This window comes from Gopherus evgoodei, chromosome 8 (assembly GCF_007399415.2).
Source record: "Gopherus evgoodei ecotype Sinaloan lineage chromosome 8, rGopEvg1_v1.p, whole genome shotgun sequence".
Taxonomy (NCBI): Eukaryota; Metazoa; Chordata; order Testudines; family Testudinidae; genus Gopherus; species Gopherus evgoodei.
In genome coordinates, this window is record NC_044329.1 from 41374618 (window position 1) to 41381697 (window position 7080).

The window sequence follows — 7080 nt, forward strand, 5'->3', positions numbered from 1 at the left end:
TCAGTTTCTCCGGGATAGTTACTTCCAAAGATGGGATGAAAATGTTTGACAGAATATTTTATTGGCTGAAATATTTTTCTTAGCCCAAAATGATTTTTTGGTTTTGTTTCAGCAAGAAAATTGGAAAAAAATATTAATGTTGGGTCAACCTGAAAGTCTATTATTTTTATTATAACGTTGGTTAGGCTAGCTAGCAAGAGGGGGAATAATTTGCACATGTCTATTTGTGTAAAAGGGCATGCAGCCTGTTCTTCCAGTTGCACACAGGAAACATGCCCATATTCTGTTACTAGTCAGTGAGAAGGTTTGATTTTTATGTGGTCTTCAAAGTCCTTCCCAACATCATGTAGAAGAAGGGGGAACCAGGAAGAAACAAGGATTTGTTTAAATTGGAAGCAAAAAATGATTGAAGGTTTTCTGACATGAAGTCACTTTTCCTTAACTGGTAATTGAACCCAGGCCTTTGCAGTAAAAGTGCTAAATCCAAACCACTAGACCACCAGGGAGGTGTTGACGGTACTTTTCTTCTCACTTATGTTATACTTCCTTAGGCAACTTTCTGTCCAATTTCTGAAGCAGCTCCATTGTCCACTCCCTGAGGGACTAAGAGCAGAGAGTGCAGGAACCCCTGTACTCAGGGTCACAACCTCAACCCAACCCAAGCCAGTGAAACAAACTTAAATGATGCTTCAGCTTCCTCCAGCAGGATCACAGAGCAATACAAAGAAAACCCATGAGGAACAATCCTCCTCTGCCTCCATTTACCCCATTGTAACCCTCTCAGCAGCCGACTCTTGCGGGAAGGACACTGAGCTGATACGAGCTCTGGCATAGAGACCAAGGGAGGGGTGTTGCTCCCCCTTGCTGTGAGCTGATCACATTCTGACTCTTTGTAACAGGGCTCTGAGCTTTGCCATCTTGTGAGTTCTGAACCCCCCGGACCCTTCTGCTGGGAGCATGGCGATTGCACGACAGCTGCAAGCCCTTTTCCCATCTCCTTGTCCTCCTCCACTTCCCCGGCCCTTCCCCACAAATGGTTCTATCAGACACTGGAGGGATCTGAGGACCTGCAGGTTTCCCTCACCCATCTCTCAAAGCAAACAGTGATTCCCTTCTCTGACACTCCTGGGTCTGGGCTTCTTTTGAGTTTTTCCCAAGTAGGGCCTGATTCCCTGTGAAAATATGTGTGTGGCACCAGCTTGTTTTCCCCCTCTCTGGGAGCTGACAAGCTTTTTCAGACTCTCCTCCATTAGATGAGTTCAACAGCACCTTCCCTTGGTGGGACAATCCTAAATTCCACCCTCCTCCCTGGTTTCTCTGACCAGCTGATAGCGACAGCATGCTAAATCAACCACAGCTCTCTGGTCTAGAAAGCAGCATTTAACCAACCCTGTAACAGCTCCGGTTTGCTTACTGGAGACATAATCAGGAAAGAAGGCGAATGCCAGAAAGGGAACCTCAGCTCACAAATAAACACCCTCAGGGCTCCTTCTACATAGAGACTGGGCAGCTGAACAGACTCAAACCTGGCTAGCTCAGCTGGTAGCACATAACACTTTAAATCTCATGGTTGTGTATTAAAGCCCCACATTGGGTAGTAGTAACAGCCACTCTTCCGCTTATATTCACAGCCCAAAATGAAATAAAGTCTCTAGCCTCTCTACCTTCTTAGGCAGGTAATGTGTCTTCCTCCCTGTAAGCTTCAGTAAAACACGAAGAGAGAACAAACTGACGTTTGCATCCTCTATTGAGATAGGTTTTTCTCCTCTTCCATTCTACCCCAGGCAACAGAGGGGGGATAATAACCATTTATCGGATAATTCCAGAGAGAAAACTTTGGTCATTATAAATAAGATGATCCATTGAATCATTATAGAAAGGTGGGGAAGGGACGGATCCCAAGAGTCAGGACCAAGTATTCCTAGACCATCCCTGACAGGTGTTTGTATAATCCCTTCTTAAAATCCTCCAATGATGGAGATTCTGAAAATTTCCATTGAGGCCTCTGCCACGGAATCAACAACGCTTGGCTCGTGGTTAAAGGCCAGGCTGTGATTCAGAAAATTTGGATTCAGTTCCCAGTTTGATCCCATTGTCTATTTCACCTGTGAGCTGTTGGCAACAAGGACTCTTTCTCTCTCGCACTCTGAGTTGTATAACACCTGGCAGAATCAGGGCCCCCACCCTCGGTCAGGGTCTCTGCAGTGCTTGGCACAACTGGGACATCCACTCTTGGACGGAGTATCTGCAGTGCCCAACACAGTGAGGCTGCAGTCTAGGAGCCCAATGAGGAGACAAAAATCTCCCCTTTAATATATTTATTTTAAAAAGTCCATTTTTAGCCTTCAAGTTCAGGCAGAAAACATAGCCCAAGAGTCTCAGAAAAACCAAGAAAGTAATAACATTACCCCCAAAGAGAGCATTTTTAAACATCTCATGATTTTTAAGCTGCCCTCTGGATGTTTGAGTCCAGACTCCTAGTTATTGTTCTCAATCTAATCTTGGCTGAACTTTGGATCTGTAATCAGTGACACTGAACTAGTAAGTGGAGTTGTACAAACAATTTTCCTTGGACCATTGGTCATCATAACTTCCTTTACTGGGGTGGTATCCAAGAACTGAGTGCTCTTTCAACCCCAGTTCTTTCCAAATCCTTGGCCTTGGTTAGGATAAATTTACAATTCTCCGAATCTTTAAAAAAACACTCAAAATTTCAACTGTGTTAGTGAGCAATGGCTTCCCAAAACATTCCCAGCTTTTCTTTAATTTGGTGGCACAGTTCCAGGCAAGGGACTGGATACAGGCCTGGATCATAATCTTTGTTTGTTACCAGAGCTGGAGATTCTATTCAAAAATAGCTATTTTTCTGCAGCTATTAGATTTCCAACACTGATTTTATACACATTTTCAACACCTACAAAGGATAAATACAACAAAAAACTCACTTCTATTTCCTCAACATCTGTGTCAGGAAGGGCAGCATTTCCCGTAATATAGGATTAGCTAGGAGAGATCTTTTGTAGGGCCTGGGCTACAAATCATTTGGGAACCAAATCATTTGGGAACCAAATACATGGGCATTTTGTCTAGTTCAAAATTACCAAATGTGGAATTCTATCCCCAGATTAGTTGAGATAATATTGACTTCAACAATTGAACTACACTGTGATCATATGTACTTCCTTCAGTTAGTTCAGGTTCTGCTGCTGTTCACCATTTCTGAGTGGAGATTTTAAATCATTGCTGTGTCTTTGTTAGCATGCCCAGTAAATTGGAGAGTTCTCCCCTGTTGTCAGAACTGCACTTGAATTTTCTCCATGTCATCATGGAGGGGTGGGGAAAAAGCAAAGCTGAAATGAGAAATGATGACTTTAGTAAATGGTCATTTGTCTTAAGTTCTAAAATAAATCTGAGCTACATCCCATCAAACTGAACTATTATCCAACTGAGTGACCAAACAGTCTTCAGGAAAGATAGAAATGCACATCACAGAGAGACAGAATAGATGACAACGAAAGTGTCAAGTGAAATTCCAGAGCAGGCTACATCTGATTATTCAGAATCGGGACAAGAGATTCTCCCATCACATTCTCCTCTATCCATTCAAACCTGCTTCACTCAGCACTGTCTCAATAGTCAGTTATGTTATTTACAACATGCTTAGTATCCCCATAATGGGGGACAAAACAGCTACCTTGAAGAAGTGGCTTTACCAATAGATGGAAGTTGGGATTTAAACTCCAAATGATCACACCGTGTTTGGGATCCATTTGAATTCCCCTTCCAGGTCTTTGACACTTCCATCTGCACTCACAGTGACTCTGATATAGGATTAAAGAAGTCAAACCATCTTCTCCAAGCACAGACAATGAAGAATGCTTCATCACAGGACACTTTGAGAAGTGGATGGATAGAATGTGATGAAGATAAACTCTGCCTGGCTCAGACAAAATGTAACAGTTCTGCAGGGATGGGAAAAGAGGGAAACATTGAGCCATCCCGTCTCCTTCCAGTGTCACAGAAGCTGAAAGAACACTTTTCCCTGCCTCTGCTCCTCTTCATTTACATTTAATTTGAAAAGCTCCCAATAGAACTGCTCTTCAGCACAACCCAGAGGCCTGGTCCACACTACGCTGTTAAACCGATTTTAACAGCCTTAAATCGATTTAACACTGCACTCGTCCACACTACACTGCTCTTTATATCGAATTAAAGGGCACTTTAAATCCATTTCTGTACTCCTACAAAACGAGAGGAGTAAAGCTAAAATCGATATTACTATATCGATTTAGGGTTAGTGTGGACACAAATCGACGTTATTGGCCTCATTATTTTACAGTAGCTACCCACAGTGCACCGCTCCAGAAATCGACACTAGCCTCGGACCATGGACGCACACCGCCAAATTAATGTGCCTAGTGTGGACGCGCACAATCGACTTTATAATATCTGTTTTATAAAATCAGTTTAAGCTAATTCAAATTTATCCTGTATTGTAGACGTACCCAGAGCAACGTGAAAACAACTGGCAATGATACAATCTGCATCACTGGTGACTAACAATAACTTTGCAATAGGAAGAATGGTATCAATGTGATGTTCCCTGGTTCCTGATTGGAAAGGTACACTCAAATTACTCATGAGACAATGGAGTTGATAGAAAGGCCAAATGGGCCCACCACAAAACACGGCAAACTGCAAAAGTCAAAAATGGGCCACTCATCTGGACAAGCTGAGGGATAACGGTGCTGCAAACAGTTCAAGCAGCTTTAAAAGTTACTATGTTGGAATCAGGAAAAAATATTTTTTAAAAAATGTATTAATAGCCCTAGAGGTTTTTATGGTGTTGATCTCCCTGGAAGATTCTCTGATGGCTAACATGAGTTGTGAGCCAAGCGAAGCTTTTCCCACACTCACAGCATTCATAGGTCACTTCGGATTCCCCGATGTTTAGGAAGCGCTGAGGTGTTAGTGAAGCATTTTATCCTGTAGGGTAGACGTACCCTTAAAGACTAATAAATTTATTTGAGCATAAGCTTTCGTGGACTACAGCCCACTTTATCAGATGCATACTACGCTCAAATAAATTTGTTAGTCTCTTAGGAGCCACAAGTACTCCTGTTCTTTTTGCGGATACAGACTAACACGGCTGCTACTCTGAAACTTATAAAAGAATAACCACCAGTTTTGGGTTGTTGTCATAAACAGATGGTTAAGGGTTAATGCCTTTTTTACCTGTAAAGGGTTAAAAAGTTCACCTAGCCTAGCTAACATATGACCAGGGGGACCAATGGGGGAACAAGATGTTTCAAAAGGAAGGAGGGAAGTTTTTCCTTTGTTTAGAGTTTCAGTTTCAGCCGGAGTGAAAAAGATCAAGGAACCAGCCTCTTATCAGAGTAGTAAGTTTTAGAAAGGAATAAATAGGTTTATGTTTATTTCTTTGTAACCTGTCTTATGCAATTAGAGGTAGAATCAAATTGGGTATTTTTTTGTGTAACTAAATTTGTGCCAAGAGGAACATCCTCTGTTTTTTGAATCTGTTGTCTGTGAGAGTAGCTGGTATGCTAATCTCTCGCAAAGGGTTTTCTTTTACCTTTCTTTTCTTTAATTAAAAGCCTTTTTCTTAATACTTGAATGATTTTTCCTTGTTTTTAGATCCAAGGGATTGGATCTGGACTCACCAGGGAATTGGTGAAGGAGTCTCTCAAGGCTACCCAGGGAGGGGAAGGTTTTGGGGGGAAAGGGAGTGATCCAGACACTGAAAATTCTGGATGGTGGCAGTGATACCAGATCTAAGCTAGTAATTAAGCTTAGAAGTGTCCATGCAGGTCCCCACATCTGTGCCCTAAAGTTCAGAGTGGGGAAGGAACCTTGACAGTTGTGCTTGCCCTATTTCTCAGCAGTTCATCCTGAATTTGGAATCCTCAGTTGTGACACGCTAAGGCTTGGTGACAGGGTGCCAAGGGAGGGGGTCTGGGTTGTGGATTTACAGGGAGTTAGGTGACCTAACCTTCAGACAGTCTCCCTTGGGACCACCCTCTTTAGGGTCTGTCTAAGGTGCATCAGGGAGTCGACTGCCGTCAAAATCCCAGGTGCGGAATAAAATTCTGCCTCCTTAAGCTCGTGTTTTCCATGCCTAGAATTCAACTGTCACCAGATGGATCAGACTGAACAGGTTTCAACCCTCGAGGAGGATCTTACCTTCTAAACAGGGACGGCTGTTTTCTAGTAAAATCAGGAAAAGAGAAGAGGAAAACTTGAAAGAGATTCCTCCTGGCGCTCATATACGTGAACCCGAATACTCTCTCAGTCCTCAAAGAGCGACCTCGAGAAGGAGACTTGCTGAAGTAAAGCCACAGGGGTCTCTGAGGTTTCCCTGGCCCATCACCCTGTCCTGCCTGGCTGACGTCAGCATGTCTCTGTGAAGTCACCACCTCCCCACGACCTTTGAACAATAGTCTGAACTCCTGTAAAAGGCCTTTATGATGTCACTGCCACACCCCTCCCTTGCTGTGCTAACGTCCTGCCCCTGGCCAGGCACTTTGGAGGTTTGAGCTACTCCCTGTGGATCACCCCACTCAAGGAGTGTTCGTTCTAGAAAGCAAGTCGGTAGTTTTGGATCATCTGCAAATTTTGTCAGCTCACTGTTTAGCAGATCATTTATGAATATGTTAACTAGTCCTGGTCCCAGTACAGACACCACTAGTTACCTGTTTCCATCCTGAAAACTGACCATTTAGTCCTACCCTTTGTTTCCTATCTTTTAACCAGTTAGTGATCCATGTGAGGACCTTCCGGAGGTGAAAGTAAGCCGGAATGTTTTGGTATGGGGTACCGGCAAGAGCCAGTACGCTGTGCCAGCCCGGTCCGGCTTCACCAGGCTGGTGATTTAAAGGGCCCAGGGCTCCCTGCAGCGGCTGGAGCCCCGGTCCCTGTAAATCACCTCCAGAGCCCCCCCACTGGAGCCCCAGGGAGCAAATCATGCCGTGGCAGCTGCTCTCTCCCGCTCTGCAAACACAGAGCAGGGACAGCAGAAGCTTCCTTACAGTGGGGGGGGCACAGTTGTTCAAACTTTGGCAC